This window comes from Calonectris borealis, chromosome 2, assembly GCF_964195595.1.
Source record: "Calonectris borealis chromosome 2, bCalBor7.hap1.2, whole genome shotgun sequence".
NCBI classification, from domain to species: domain Eukaryota; kingdom Metazoa; phylum Chordata; class Aves; order Procellariiformes; family Procellariidae; genus Calonectris; species Calonectris borealis.
The window spans coordinates 42,985,097-43,002,338 of NC_134313.1; the positions used below are offsets into that span (position 1 = coordinate 42,985,097).

Below are 17,242 nucleotides of genomic sequence, written 5' to 3' on the forward strand. Positions count from 1 at the left end.
AAATCATCTTTCACCTTTTGCAGTAGTCACAATTTTTTTAGGCCTCTCTATGCATGTTTCTTCAACTCCCAATGAAAGGAGAGATTTGGGGTAAAACCAGAGACTCCTTCAAGTCTTCCTAATGATATGGTATACTAGAATATCTCATGTCTCCCATCCCACGACATCCCTCCAGCCTTCCTGCAGCTGAAGTCTGAGTTAATGTTTGGCAGAACTTACAGATAACTTCCTCAAGTAAATAAAATACAAGACGAAAAAGTACCAAGCCAAACTAACTGGGGATATGTGAGATGGACTGGAGATTTTTTTAAAAAAAAAAAAAAAAGCCTAAAATCTGTAGAAGCTGGTGGCAGTGAAAGAGAAGTTCGCTATGTCAAAGGGAAGTTCGCTGCACTTGAGAAGTTCGCTATGTCAAAAAAAGCCTGAAAGAACAAAAGCAAAAGGAAAATGAAAAAAATCACATGCCCAAAAGAAAGGGGCAACAAAATCCACACCTAACATATTAATAGGCAGAGAAGTCCAGAAAACAAAGCATGACTTCTAGGTGGCAGTACACCTTCGCTCACCTCATCAGCTTTCAAAGCCTCCTGGAGGCAGATTTACAAAACCTGTAAGGCAAAAAAGTAAAATTATCATTGTTGTACACATTATTTGCATCTCACTACTACAAATCTCAGGGGAACTTACCCGTAACTACTTTTAAAACAAAATTATCCAGGCAAGATCCTTCCCAGCAGCAACACGAGCAGCAGCTCATACTTGCTAACTGTACTTCTTGCAGTGTGGACATAACTTCTTTACAGATAAATAGATTTAATTTACATAGTCTTCAGAGCAGCCAGATGGAAAAACAGTATTGATTTCATGTCTGACCCCCTGCAATTCAGCACTTCAATCTAGTGAGCTAAAAAGGCAGACACCCTGACCTGTGGTTAAATACTGCAGTTTGCAGCACACACCATTTTCTCAATGGAGGAGGAAGATAGTTAAGGCTGGGGTCATGCCTTGGCAAAGACCAACCACCAAAATGAAGGCACTGCCGGAGCTGGTCGCTCTCAGGGACACCACCAGCAGGGCAGACCCCACAGCAAGTAGCAGAGAGAAGACACTTTTTAAAAAAAGATATCACCTCCAACTGAAAAGTGTAGCCTGTTGGCAGGTGGGTTAAGTATTTTGTGTTTGAAGGTACTGTGAAAGAAGACAGAGGACTTACCCTCCACAAGCCCTGACCATCAGAAGAAAGAGCCTGTGAAGACCCTGCAGAGGCTGTGCTAGTGAGAACACTTGGGAACACTTCCCACATTGTTTTGGGTTTTTGTTTTTCTAAACATTAATGAAACTCGCTGTAGCTTACAACTGAGAAAATGAAGATAGAAACAAGGATAAGAAGATAGAACAAAGCTAAATATAGGTATGGTTACCTGATGCTTTAGATAACTGGTGAGTCATTTGAGTACTTGCACTAGAATTAAAGCATTCGAAAATTAAAGGCTGCTGGTGTACAATCTATAAAAGAATGGAAGACATTACATGCATATCCAGGCTACATCTCATAGATCCTTTTTTCCCCCCTCCTCCTCAAGTTTACCTGTATTTTATGTTACAAGATGAATCCATTTTATTCTTTATACAAAGTTCTTTAACACAAGGAGTACCATTAATTTGAAGAGACTCAAAATATTAAGCTAACAAGATATGAAGCTATCATCATTCAGGACTCTATATAAACACTTTCTTCTGCTTCTCTTAACACTGAAATTTAAAACGTTGACTGTGACTAAAATAGGTGAGTGCTGTAACTTGGCATAATCATAAGCAATCATTCAAGAAAAATGTGATCTAATACTTGTAATTTAAAATTATCTTCCAATCTGACTTACAAAATAAAGAAAACAAAGATATCATTCAGGTGAGTCAACATTTTCATTACAGGCTGCCTATCACAGTGAAAACTCAAGTGAATGAGCATTGCAAAAGAACGTGTTCTTGTAGGAATAAGTTATCAAGATGTAACTCAAAACAGTCACAAAGTAAGCGTGGTGTCACTTCTTCGAACCTGTTCTTATTAGAAGAACACAGAAAAAGAAGACTGACACCAAATAGAAATATCTACAGAAGACAAAACCCTGCTGGAATAATCCACAGGTAACAGAAAACTTCATTTAAAATTGATGCAAATATATCAAGCTTGGATATCAGAATGATTACATTTTAATGCCAGGCAATTCTGGATAGAGATAACTTAAATCACACTGAAATGACTGACTAATTTTTGGCTGAGGTCATGTATCTTAGTCTTGCTTTGCTCAAGCAGTCCACCACAGAGTGCTTCTGATCAAATACTGTTTATATGACACATGAGAAAATTCTTCTCTCCTCTGAAAGTTTACAGCACCTAACCTAATATAAATTACAAATTTTGGCTGCAACAGGCAGCAGCAATAAAAGAGACAACAATAATCCCTTTTTTTTTTTTTTAAACAATATTAAACAGATCTGTGCATAAACATATCTCTTTCTGGAAAATACCTTATAGATCAGAAAACTATTTTTAAGGCATTGGCACGTACAAATCAGGGAAGGCTGATTTAGGTTCCAGATTGTGCATTTATCTAGCATAAGTATTTATGCTTATTAAGTCTATTAAGAACCCTATTATTAAGAAGCCTGTTAATTGTTGGGGGTAACAAGCTCTTCTCATGCCATGGCGCCATAGTAGGAAGACTCAGGGACAATGGTGAAAAAATAAAATCAGCTATGGATGAGTTCACTAAAAAATTATTTTCTATTCTTTGTATACTCTTAGGACTTCAATAAATCAGAGCACCTAGTACTAGTTCCTTGGGAAAAATTAAATAGAGATTCTTCTCATTGAACACACACTCTAAGAAACTCTAACAAACAGGCCTCAGTGGAAACATTTAATGTTATCGCATAGCAGGTAATTCTGGATGACCTACCATGATAACAACCATGACATCAGCTACCCATGGAAGGATAAGGGCTATCTTGAAAAGCTACATTTGGTGGAATGATGCAACTTCTGGTAAGCTGGGAGACAGTCCCAGAACTGGCAGCCACAGTGGTAAAATTTCAGAAGGACTGAAGTCCTCCACTGGAAGTCCACCTAAGGCTCACCACGTTGCATGTAAAGAGAGCTGCTTCCCTCCACGAAGAGCCCTTTTCAGTGCAGAAAACACGCAGCCTCTGCCTTCTGAACAGCTCAATGCTCCGTATCGCTACTGGTCAGCACTAACCAGGGTTAAGTGAAAAATCCATGGTAGGCATTTAATGCTCGAGATTAGCAATCAATTGATTAATGTGACCTACTGGCCCCATTTCGTACACCAAGTCCCTTATGTAACCTTATCTGGTAGATGCAACAGGAGAGTTATGCCACCTAATGCCTTAGTAAACTTTCCCGCGCGGACAAGGGAAAAAAAACTTTGTGTTAAACAAAAATTAAATTCACCACAGGAGTTAAATTCCTTTACAATAGAGAGAAGATTCAATGTGATCAGAACAGAGAAAACAATCTCTGCCCTATATTACATATTGGGAATATGTTTTTGGAATATCCTTCTTCATAAATTTAAGCTAGTCGTCTTTTTAAAAATTTTACAAAGTCCAGAAGTTGGTCGTTGGTGGGGTTTACGGCTCTTTCAGGAAAGTAACAAAATCACATACCTAGTATTTTGACAGTGCACTTCTGGTAATTAATGTAGCTGAAAATTTCATCACCTCTGAAAATGTATCCACTAAAGAAACAGCAGGAATACCTAGTTTGTTTAATTATTAGGGGGTGAGGGTGGAAGATCTGTGCATCTCCTGGGAGAATAAACTTTCACAGCTCAAAGAAAAGCTTCCAAAAGAACAAAGCTTGTAACTCATCCTGAGTCATTTCTGCATATCAACATTGACTAGTAGCTGGGAGCTTATCAAACTGTTCGTTGTTGTTACGGGTTTTTTTTAGAGTGTTTAACTATAAAAAACAATCAGGAGAAAAAGTAGAGGCAATCCACACACCTCTGCCCCTCAAGTCATCTCCTCTAGAGAAACTGACTGCAGAAATTCAGGTCGACACGAGACGACGCAAAAGCCACAAAACTCCTTTACTTATCTGTGTGGCTTCCAGCAGTGAGTGCCCAGAGCCAGCTGGGAGACAAGGGACAGCTCCAGACAGGGACCACAAGGATCACAACAATGAATACTTCACTGGACACTGTACTCCAGTGTGAATGCAGCTCTCTTCTCCAGCTGGCAGCCATACAAAACATTGACTTTGATCCCTGGACACTCACATATGTGCTCAAAGATTTTCCCTCCCATCACCATTTTCTTCACCACCTCGGTTTGGAGAGGACTAGAGAAGGGTGGGACCTGACTGCTTTTTTATCCCAATGAATACTCATCTTCTTCTTTTTACTAGGTCAGAACTTCAACATGACATGATGGAAAAGGCTAAGACTACAAGGTGATCCTCCTAGCACTGTGGGGCACCTTAAGGTTTGAAAGCCACATACAATGCAGGCAAAACAGTGCTGGAAAAGACAATTTATTTCTCTTTCTGCAGCTGATGACCTTCACGTGACTACTTCTCTTAGAAAATACAAAGCACTGAATACAGGAACTCCAGCAAGGACCTAACTAAAGCCCAGAAATATCTGGAGAAGCAAGAAATGGTGAATTGATGTTTACAGAAGTGTAAACTGAATAGAAGTCTGAGATTTAAGATGGGCAGAGTTCCCTGGATATGACTTCATGGCAAAGAGAAAACTACAACTTCTTGCAGTTTTAGGAGTGCAATTGTATATAGCTATACATAGAGATATGATTGTCTTCATACTATTCACTGACCTCTCTCAGTATCACAGCAAGCTTTGCAGTCCTCTTTTTCCCCATCATCTTCAGATACATTTGACCAATATCACAATAATATGGCTGGGTCTGAAATCCTCTGAGAAGTGTAAAATGAACAGATACCAAACAAAAAAAAAGAAGGAGATTGCTCTAGCAATGAATGAAGGATTAATCTTACAATATCTTGTCCCTTCTCCTCTCTGCTTCTTGCAACTTTCTATTTCTTCACATGCTGGCCCACCCATTGTCAGGAAGGACCGCCAATTTTGGGTCATTCTTTACCTGTCAGAAATGCCCTGCCAGACTCTTCCCACCACTTCTCTCACAAGCCCTCCACAGGCCTGTATCCCTCTTCTTTTCTGGCCTTTCTGCAACACTAACCACACTGCAGAGCCACAGCTCAGAGAGCCTCATCTCCCTCAACTGCTTTACTTCCACACGCTGTCTCAGCCTGGTCCTCTTTCTCTAGTTTTGCCTCTCCACCCGTGTCTCTGAATGCTCTCCTGAGCAACCTTTGGTGTCCCTCCTTCCTTCCCATGACACCACTCACCTTTACAGGGATCTGCTCCCTCCCCTCCTGCCCCATGCCTGTTCCTCCTTCCCCAAGACTTCCCCCATTTCCCGAGGCACTGACTGACCCACTTGCCCCAGCCCTCTCACCAACTCAAATTCCTTCACTAAGCAGCTTCCAAACACAGCTCAGCAGTGCTGCTGAGCAGCACAGCAACTTCAGTCTTGCCACCAGCCCCTTTCTACTACCGCTTTCCCTCTTCCAGGGCCACATCTTTCCTCTGCTGGCCTCCTGTCAACACCTCCTTCCTCACCATGCACAACTGCTTTGCTTGTGCTTGAGGGCCACTGAATAGGAATGTTGGATAATTTTGTGTTGGGTATATTAATGCTCGCCTAAGGAACAGTAAGCCCTTTATTCTCACCTCAGGTATGAGGTTTTAGAACAATTTTGAGGACAAGAATAATGAAGGACACATCAAAACTGGAAAGTAGGATGCATTGCAACATACGTTTGCCAAAAATATATTGGGCTAGACTAGTCCAGCACCTTTCCTTAGCACTGATTTTTCTAGATAATGGTAGTGCATATATTTAATCCCTAGACTCTGCTAAGAGTAAGAATTAGAGTAGCAGAAATGGAAGGAATAGTAGCAGCATAAAGCGCAAGTTCAGTAATCAAAAACTGCTTAAAATGGTAAAGTGCATGTCAGTCTTGACTATGAGCTGCTGTTATGGAAGTCATCTGTGATGGGGATCCTGGGCAAAGGCTATCCCAGGAAGAGAAATACATTATGAATGATGAACTTTCAGTACGCTGGAGATGCGCAACCTTTTCCTCCGAGAAACAGAGTTAGAAGAACAGCAGGACATTTAAATCAGTTAAAGAAAGAAAGCCACTAAAAATTTTAAGCCACATTTTCAACTACTCCAATACCTTTAGCAGAGATACTTCAGCAGACAATCAAGAGAGAGCTTGCACCTTGCAGAGGTGCGCACTCAGTGAAAACCTTATTGTCAAGAAAATGCAGTTTATTCACCAACATTTCTCCTTTGAATCAGCAAGGACACAACGGTTCAAAATATGGATTGGAGGAAACAACCGTTCGTTTTGAGGAACAAGATTTCTACAGCGCATAGAAAACAGACCTGTCACATGTAACACACAACGTAGCGTGTGTTACCTGCGGCATAATCTGTAAAATAAGTATACACCAATGAAGTCATGCATCAGTATTCTTTTGCATAGGAGTACAGTCATATTTTTATACCATGTAGCAGAGCTGCAGCACGGTTGGTGCCAGTAGAGGGAGGCAGTTGCTCTCCAGGACGTGCATCTCCACGTTCCCCGATGCACAGTAGGAAGCCAGCGAGTTTGTTTATGTGGAAGTGAACTCACCCCTCAGCCATTGTGTAAATGTGGCTTTAAATCAAGCTGTAATTAGATTTTGCTGTATTTAACAAAACCCCTCTTGTTGCTCCTCTTTTCCAGCTCTAGACAGGAAATAAATGTATTCGTGAAAGAAAAAAGGAAAAAAAGTTATGCCTCTTCCCGGAGCATGTCCTGGCACGCATGCAAAAGTAAGTACAAAACACCAAACAATAAGCTTACAGGACACTCAATCTTCACATTACATAGGAACACAAAGATCTCTCAGCTGGTCCACTGTTAAATGTCACCTCACTTTTATCAATATTCTGCTTCACCACACTAACCTTGTTAAAAGATACTAACAGTCCAACACTTGGAGTCTAGCTTTTCTTCATAAATTTAATTTACTTGGCAGAAAACACAAGTGGAAATCTTCTGCGAAAGACTCAGGCAAACTAAGACTGCCACGTATTCATTTTAGGACAGATCTTTTCTTTGCCTCTTATTTTAACTATTATGGACACAGCATTGCCATTTTTAACCAAATAGCTTTATCCCCCCCTCACAGTATACAGACTGGTACCCCTAAAATAAAACTGTGTGTGTTTTCTTCAGATCCACTCTACTGTAACACATGTTGCACAGAGTGGTTTTATTTTGTTGAAGTTCTTTATGGACTTTAAGCAAGTGCTTGTTTCCACTGCACTTTACATTGCCATATGAGGAACTGCATAGCAAGTGAAGTTGAGTCCACTCAGAATAATAAACAGTTTCGATTGTATTTTGACTCCAAAGCTTACAAAGAACTTTATGGTGGTAGTGACAACAATGGATACAATGGTCAACTCCTGCAAGGAAGTCAAGAGGACATGCCCAAGGCCACACAGCAAGTTAGCTGCTGATCTAAGAACAAAAAGTTTCTGCTCTTAATCTAGATCTTCTTCCCAGTGAGTCAAAACCTACTGATAACTATCTGGTCTTATAGAAGTTTCAGATTCTTTAGAAGAAAGGAAAAGAGACCAACCGCTAATTACTTACTTACATGCATGCAACCATTACTTAGGATTCATTAAGTTATTTACAGAAGTTACTCATTTTTAGGAGAGTCTGAAAAGCATGCCTTTCCCAAACAAACTTGTTTCAAGAACATACACTCCAATACCCCAATTCCCTACAAATCTTCTATTATGCTGCAAGTTTTAAGAAACCTAATGCTGGTTTAGACAAGTCAAAAGATAACCTCATTCTGAAGTCAGTTTGCAGTTTAATTTCTAAATGGAAAAGATCAAGGTAAAAACAAATATTGCAAGTAGATTATCATCCTACACCTGTAGGAGAATTCCTACATTTGTTTTTTTGAAATAGCCAATACCAACTCTTCCTGAAGGCAGGGTAATCAAGTTTGGTTCAGTACCGATCCAAAATGACAATTCAAAAATTCTTACTATGTGCACAGAGTTTCTGTTTCTGAAACTGTAAATCACCTGAGCAAAAGCTCACAAGTATCCTAATCCTTACTGTATCTCCACTGATACAAAAAAAAGTTTAAAATTAAACATCCTGCATAAAAAAAACCACTAAATTTGCCATAACCAAAGAGTCTATAGGTACACTTATTTTCATTTACCTTCTTTGACCCATAGAAAACAAGAGCTTCCCCCCTGCCCCCGGAAGTCTGGAAATTGGCACAGTATAGTGCCATCATCCACAACCGTGTGAAACATTATAAATATTAATGTCTAACCAAGCCAACAACTCAGGAAAAAAATGGGGGAGAAATCTCCTAAGGCATGTAGCCAATGGTACGGTGCCATAACTAAGAAAGGGAAGTTTCTACGCTAACTCCTAAAGTGGAAGCATACAATAGGATTAGCCTTATCTTATTTAAGTTTCTTAACAGCCAGGCTGCATCCTCCTGACAGCATTCTATTTCCAGCAGGACTCAAACTCCAAGCAAGAGTCATTCTTAAAATGAAGTAGCAATAGCTATGTTTGGCAGAGCTGGAACCATAAGGACAACACAAACAGCCAAAACAGTTTATTCAGGTTTGACTCGAGAGGAAAAACTAAATTTCAGGCTAAATAAAAATACAACACAACATACTCAAAGAAGCTTCAAGACTATAATTTTTAGGTTATGCCCTGTACTTTTTCCTGCTTTTCAATTCATACATAGGAAGGTCAGATCATAAAGTGGCTTCCACTGTGACATTTCAATTCAGATTATTCTCCACATAATAATTAGTGCCTTTGTTCTCATCACTTACATGCTGTTTTGCTAGTCTGAGAATGTTGCTTGTATTTATTTATTTCTGAGAAGCTTTTTTTAATTCCTTCAAAGTACCAGCATCCTAAGCATACTATCTCATGCTCCATGAACTTTAGTGCAAATGCTATAAGCGTTTCTTTTCTTCTTAACAACTTCATTACAGTGTTTACACAGGAATACAGGGCTAGTACTGTAACCGTGCAAAGCAAATATGCTGTAGTAAATGTAAGCTTTATTCAAAGTGTAGCTGTAAAAGTGTTTATGGCATACTCCAGCCTGGACTGCCAGTGCTACTGTAGGGAAAAAGGCAGAAGGAAAACTAAATTACAAGACCTTTCACGCTAACAAGAATTTTGGAACAGTCAAACTGAAAACCTATGGGCTAAACGTATTGCCAAAATGCATCAACCTGTTTGTTGAAGTCAGCTGCATTTCAGTTCCAGATAGATAGTCTAAGTAGAAATGGCTGAATACCAGAAAAATCTTACAAAAAAAAAAGGGGGGGTGTGCCTCTTCCTTCTTCTAAAGATTTGTGTGCTGTTCCTTATAACACCCCTCCTTGAAATAGTATTGGGGGACAGTACCTCTGGTAATTTGATATTCTGCAACACAAGACAAAATTTGCAAAATAGCAGCCAGGAAGAAATTTATGACTGTACAAACACTAAAGATCCAGATTTGTCACTGTGACTATGTGATGCTAATGCTGAGGCATTTTGTCTGTCTTCAGGAATGATTTCAGAAAATAAATTTAAGCTGTTCAAAATTTCTTGGCAATATCTAATACCCAAAATCTCTATTATATCTAAGTTAGCAGCTACTGGATATAAACTGTCCTTCTGTTTATAGGAAACATAATAATCACATTGTCACTGAACACTCTCCCACACTACTATAAAAAAAGATTTTGTAGCAGAATATACATTCAATATTCTTAAAAATTCAGTATTTATACTATGAATAAAACTATTCAGTAGTTTGAAAATTTACAAAACTGTTTTAAAGAATGTTTGAAACTGTACTGAAATTCAGGCCTGTAAATCTGATGTTTTCACTGTTTTCCTCCTGATAAGCAAAATCGTTAATATTTGTAATTTGGATTCACATACTTCTCTATCAAGTCTCACATGGTAGCCTTCTCAAAGAAAATAATGCAGCTATCAACAACACTGCTCTCCATCTTAATTGTATTATCACCTTCCTCATCCTTTCAAGAAAAAAAAAAAAAGTCCAAAACCCCTCCAACCCTCTTGTACAACTCAAATCCCCATCTTCCTCTTTGCTAACCCACCGCATCCTGAGCTACCCCTGCAAAAACAACCTCAATTCCTCTACAACATCTTCTCAAGCTATTTATTCACTATGAGATTGTTAAGTATATGGGAGAGAAAAATGGTTAGAGAATAAAGAAACCTGGATCAAAGTTACTTGAGAAATGGAAGGAGAAATTCTCCTGTTAAAAAAAGATTAAATGTATTGGCAAGCTAGTGGGCAAGTATCAAGTCATGATTTTCCTTCTGGTAGAAGTTAGCACGACCAGCACACAGACCACCAGCAAGGGATTTCCCAAGGAAATACAGCACTTGGGGAGAAAAGCGGCATCAGGGACCCCACCCTAAGGGCTATCTTAGAAAATAATTTCTGCCAGAAGTAAAACTCTTAAGCAAGACTGAAATCCCATTAAGGAAGAAAATAAGGAGAGGAACACCAACAGCCTCTTATAGTACAGAGTTTAAATAAAGTCAAAGCTATTAGTGGGGGCAGAGGGGAATAGGAAAGGAAACACAGGCATAGAAGTTGGTGTACTATGAAAATCTGCACTGCCAGTTTCACTTCTTCAGAAGAAATACAGTTCTATTTTAAGAACCTTTTTTTTGACTGAGCCAAAACAACACTGTTGCATTTTACCTCCTCTAGCAGGAGAAAATGGAAGAACATTTATTGTTCAGAGCTTCTTCTGTACAAAGGGAAAAATTATTATGCTAGCCCTTAACACTCCCACCGAATGAAGGCCTGTTTTTTGGTTTTGCCTTTTTTGTTGTTTTTGAGGAAAAAAAAGACTCCACTGAAAGGCACACTGGCATGTACATAGAGCTGCTTTTGCTGATATCACTACCACAGAACTAAGTACTTTAAGTCAGGAAATGCAGAAAATAACTGAACAATTTGAGAAAAAAAATCATAAGCAGACTGAACTTGCTATTTTGAATTTCCAATCTAGTACTAATGGCAATAAAGCAGAGAAAAGCCATGAATAAAATCCAATACCATAACATCTCAGAGATACAGCAATGCCTGAACAAATCAAAATCATCAGTTTTGGTTTGCGGTACAGAAGTTTACATTTGAACACAGCTGGACTGCAGTCAACTAGCCAGCTCCCATAGCAGCACCTTCAAGCTGTATTGATTTCTACAGAAGAAAGGCACCGTAAATCTGCTTGAGCAGCATTGCGTCATTCTTTTGGTTGGCTTGAAGAAGTAAATTAAATGTTTTCCATTAGTATGGTAAAGAAGCTATACAATTTTGTTTTTATTTCGAATACAGTCTCAAGTTACGGAACACTTTAGCTAACTCTGCGGCAAGGACTGCATGTTTCGTGTTTGTAAAGCCAGCAATTCAAGCTTATGTGAAACCAGATGTGTATGCTGCACAGTTCCCAGGGCTGTGGAGTTTTTTTTAAATGTGTTGCTGTCGATTAAAAAAAAGACCCCGCTTTTCAGTTAAATCATAGAATACACTGAAGCAAAACCAACACGCTCTCGCTGGGAAGAGAGGAGAGGGGGAGAGCGAAGGGGGTGGGAGCAGAAGAAAACTTTAAGGGAATAAAAACCACACACACAGAGCAGCATATGAGCAATGCTGTAGTACAACAAAGAGCAGCACAGTTCTGAGAAGCAATAAGCATAACATTACTTGAGGTAACAAGAACTCCTTGATCAATTATTCATATAATTTACAACAACAGTTACAGCTGCATCAATGAAAAAAGAATCTAGGGCAAATATAAAATCTTCACAGCTATGAAGTGCCCTTGATTTTCACCAGAACATTTGGCTGTCTGATATCATGTGTTTCTGGTTAGCAACACACCCCTCCAACAAAGGGAAACAAGAGACAGAAAGGCACAGAACAAACTTGCTGGAAGTAGTGACAGCGTTCAAGACTGCATTTCAATCCCGGACACTGTGCATCACCAAAAGCTGACAGTACCTTACACTTCTGTACATGAATCCTAACCACCACCACTCCACTTAGGTACATGCATGCATGCACCCCATGGGATTATGCAAATACCTTCTATGAAGTCTTTACTCTCTCGTTGTGTAAAATTGCACTTATTTAATAACATTCAGAAAAAATACTCTATTTTTTTAGTGCGTACTTATCTCAACTTTTATCGTTTCATGTACTCCTAAGGTAAACGTAACAAAGGGAAACAGTAAGGAGAGAAATATTTCTGGATTGGTTTTTTTCCTCCAGTTTGAAATGACTGTATAATCATCAGGTTTTCTGCTCTGCCAAGATTTCAATACAATATCGTCAGTTGTTCAAGACAACCTTGCTAGCGGACTGTACAAACACAGTTGAAACTTAATTCAAAGAAGTGAGAAGCAGAGAGAAAGGGATGAGTGGGCCTAACCGTGCTTGGGGTCTTACATGTACAACGAATCATAGGTGAAGGTTATGGGGTGAAATGCTGACCATGCTAATGGGAAAACTCATGCCGATTTTGATTTTACTCTACTGATGTTAGGACAATGAACTTTGGTCTAGTTCGGAGCCCTAATTCCAGTCTAAATTAGAAAGATCAATAAAGGATTAACAAGAAAAATCTGCAATTCTTCTCTGACAAATCAAGGAATATTTATCTAAGGAACCTTCCAACAATGAAGTTAACACCTTGCAACAGCTATTTTAGAAAATGCAGCAGTTGGCAGACCTTTAGAAAGACCTACATTTAATCTTGAAGAAATCTGTGAAAAACGTTTCCACTACTACTCACTTTTTTCAGCCAACTCTCTACACAAAGTTCAATTAATCTTGTCAGTATGAAGGAAAGATTCTGCATCTATCATGACTACATTCAAAATCCTGGCTATCTAACAAAACCATAGTATAGTCAAATCTCCCAAAGTGCCTGGGTCTGTAGCGCTGATAGGTTCAACAAAGTTCTTGGGGTCATATTTCTTTTTCATCCATCAGCATTTGTCCTTTACAAGCAAGAATGAGTTCTGGATGACCATACTAAAAAATAATTATAGTGCGGGTAAATAGAAATTCATCATACGCAAACCTCATTCTCTTCCCGTTGCTGAAGACATCTGAGAATGTTTCCATGTTTTTGTGGCCACTCGAAGCGAGCTCTGAATGCGGCAATTAAAGTGGGATATGTTTCTAAAAACAGAGTATGCTGTAGAGCTCTGAAACAGCCTGTTCCCTTGTCAACAAAGAACTGCAGATACATCTTTCTACTAATATTATAAGGAATTACTTCTGGCTCTAACCTACAATGCACTATGTTGTTTTTTCCCCCTCCCCCAGCATTTGCTATGACAACATTTGTACCAGGTAGCAAGCAGCAATACACACAAAAGAAGGAGAAAGCTGAGAGATGCATTTGTGTGTTTATTTAGTAAGAAATGAAATCCTTATTTTGAAAATTGTATCAGCCACTTCAATTCACTTGAAAAATGAATCTCTTTACCTTGAGGTAAGATTTCTGAGCTCCTGCTAAGGCTGCCTGGCCTGTTTGAAGGTCTTCACCTTTAGCAGAGGTCTCCAGATGGAGGCAGGTCTCTTCACCCTGGAACTCCCAGAGGCTCCTTGCAGCAGTGCCTGGAGACATGCAACAGGGAAGGCATTTAGCTTCATCATCATATGTCAAAGCCACAGTTCTAGGACAACAAGCGTCCTTTTAGGTTGAATCTTTTGGCTTAAACAACTTAAATTTCAGAAATCAGAAACGTGTGTTTTGTTTTGGAGCCTGAAAGGCTGCAAAAAGTTGGTTAGTGATAACAAACAAGCACTCGGTCAGCTGTAGATGTTCTCCAGCATTTATATTGCTAGTCCTAACAGCATAATCTCCAAGTTCTGAAATTTAACAGGTGACCTACAGGTATCAATTCTGAGTTTCTCTCATGTCCTTATTTTCCCCATACTGAAACTGCTCAGAGACACACTTCGGGAAGGCTTCAGAGCAAAGAGCACAAGCGGTGAGACATCATCTTCTCAGGGGAGTCACAGAGTGCTGTGCCACTGCAGGCAAGAAACCCAACCTGCAAACCACCTTACCTCCCTGCACATGACCTCCACCCAGCTGACAAAGCAGCGCTTGTCAAAATGCACTCCAGAGCACTGTCTTTTGCTCAGAAACATTCAAAATAAAAACCCTTAAACTCCACCATCAGAAAGGAAAGATAACAACAAGACTACCTTCCTGAAATGAATGCAATCCACCGCTACTTCTTACATGAAAGACAGCCATATGGAATTTAGTAGGTTACAAGATGTGACCTAAATCCGTGTTTAGATTTATGTTCTTTTTCTCAACATGCCACCTGAGGTAAGATCAGCTCTGATCATGATACTCCAAAAAGAGAAGTACTTGGGTACCTCAGATTTCTGGGGTTTGGTTTTATTTGACAGTATGTGCTCAAGCACCCTTACTGGCACAAGCAGATGGCACAGCAGCTTCTTTTAAGCAAACATTTCTGAGCAGTTTCAAGTGATTTTAATTTTCTAATCTGTTATTCACTCTAGAAACAGGACTGCAATCAGTTTACAGACCATGTGATGAAACACAGGGTTCCTTTAACAAAAACCTCAAAAATATTCGCAGAAACTGTTTAAGCACAAATTCAAGAAAACAGTTGTCTCATACAGTTAACACACCAAACAGGCAGCAATATTTCTCAGATATTAATTACTTCGCGTTTCCCCACTCCCAATCTTTGGGGAACCTGTCTGAGTTTGCGTCTTAACATCAGTACATCTAAGATGAGGGTTCATTTGTGTTGGGCGGGTGGATGGAGCTTCGTCCTGGAGACTGGCCGCCTCTGAAACAGCAGTACAACAGAAACGAGCAACAATGGAAGGATTTCAGAGACAGATGGGCACCTTCGTGTAAGCGCTTATAAATTAGAAAAAATAACAAGAGGAAGATGAAGGCATAAGCATATTCAGAATGACGTAGCATTACAGCTACTCAGTTATGGGACTGTTGTAGTATTGTTATTCTGGTATTTGGTAAAAGAAGAAAAAAAAAACCCCAGTATTTTAAAAACATCGAAGAAAAAAAAAAAAAAAGAGATGTTTTCCAACCTTGCCTTGTTCAGTACAACAACAAAGCCCAACAAAATATTACCAACCAAAAACACACTCTTGCATTATCACAAATTTTTCTGATATTCCAAATTACTGTATTTTAAACAGTAATTCTGAACTGACACTCATTTCAGTCTCAAAACTAAAGCAACTTTGCAAGCAAAAGGATGGCAGCAACTCATAGTTTAAGATCCCTGTAAGTTCATATTCCACAAGTCAGAGGGAAAAAAAGAACATGGCCATTAATTGCAGCTAGTAAATCTGTTCCAGCCATGTTTCTCAGCCAACAGCTTGAGCAAGTTCAAGTACAAGCATTTTTATCTCCAAGTTCAGTGACAATTTTTACAGCTATCAGCTGGTCAGGACAGAAGACACCCCCAAAATCCCTAGAAGGCTGCTAGATGTACTGCTTAAAAAGAAAAACTTATTGACAAAATACTGTGGGGAAAAAAAAGTTTGTGTCTTTTTGTGCAGGAAAATATTCATCTTCACGAATTCCTCGCCTTCTGCCCTGTTGAAATTGGAGTCACTTGCTTTCTGCTTCTCCACTAAGTTGCTGCTTTAGAGTCTGCAAAGAGTACGGGTTGTAGCTCCCAAATTTACATCTGGTGCTGGTAATGTTACCAGTCTCCTATGGGAAATACATGTCACCGAGTTGAATATATTCATGTTTAAAAGAAGCAAGTATGGTATGAGTGTACGCATGTGCACAAATAAATATATATATATATTAAAGATTAAAGTAGCTGCACAGTTGTCAATCAGTTTCTCTGAGGCACTCAGAGCTGCCCTTCAAAAATATTTTTATGAAACTGTTTTGTATTTATAGACTGCATCCTGAGTTTCAGCCTTTATCCAACAAGCTGGAGCCTTTTATGACACATGTCGTTTCCTGCTTCGCTGTCCAGTATCAACAAGTCTTTGGGCTTTCTTTCTAGAAAGAGTTTTCATCCTCACTTGCTATGTTCTTCCTCTCTTTCATTCTCCTGCTAAGTATGAAATCAAAGTTTTAGTACTTACAAAAATACACATCTCAAGGAAGAGAAGCCAAACCTAATTCAGAAGGATCCGTGAGTGAATGAATGGACTTCTTATTCTAACAATCCCAAAGGCACTGATTGAAACCTTCAAACCCCACTCGAGTCTACCCTGAGGTTTCCATAATCCAAACTAAAGTCTTTAAAAATGTAGGATTTCTTGACAAAGAAATAAGCTGCTTTGGAAACTCAGCAGCAGACAATTAAGCATTTGATAACTTGATGCATTGATAAGGCATTACCTTAATTGCTATCACTGAGGAGAAACTGAATTCAGGAAACTGAAACTAGGCAGTTGGAAGAATCTAGCTACTCAAATAAATAAGATATACTTCCTGTACCAAAAGAGATATGAATGCTTTCTGTAGCCAAACAGAGCACAGATCCTGAGAGACAATGAAGTTATTTAATAAAGCAGATGAGATATAGGAGATCTCAGCTGTACATATAACTAGAAACAGGGAAATATTTACCAATGGATATTGTGCCAAAAAAAAACCCAAACAAAACAAAAGAAAACAACCCAGTCTGTTTCATGCAGACCCTAAATTTTCACAGGCAGGAGTTGCTGAGTCACTACTCTCGCATCTCTATAGCTTTCAGGTAAAAAGCTCACATCAAACGTAAATTGGAAGGTGTAGTCAGTTTAGAGAACGTGATTTTCAGAAACATTTATTAGTGGAGTTTTGTTAGTAAGGGGCCATATCCACTAATTCCAGCAGTTTCTACTCCTGTAGAAAGACTTGTTTTCATCAAAAACAACAATAAAACTAACCTGTAATCTGGTCACTTATTCAGCATTACACCACTGAAAAGATGGAGGAATCAAATTAAAGAAATCCAGGAAAAAAATCAGAAGTCAGGCTT

The 17,242-nt window shown here is 39.1% G+C and overlaps 1 protein-coding gene across 2 annotated transcripts in view; it reads right to left on the bottom strand.

Moving 5' to 3' along the window:
- The window catches only part of FAM110B (family with sequence similarity 110 member B), a 113,790-nt gene that overhangs the window by 69,051 nt on the left and 27,497 nt on the right, over positions 1-17,242 (bottom strand). For both annotated transcript variants that reach the window (XM_075141812.1, XM_075141813.1), the window contains one exon: positions 13,720-13,850. The gene's annotated coding sequence lies outside the window, so the exon portion shown is untranslated. The remainder of the gene's footprint in view (positions 1-13,719; positions 13,851-17,242) is intronic.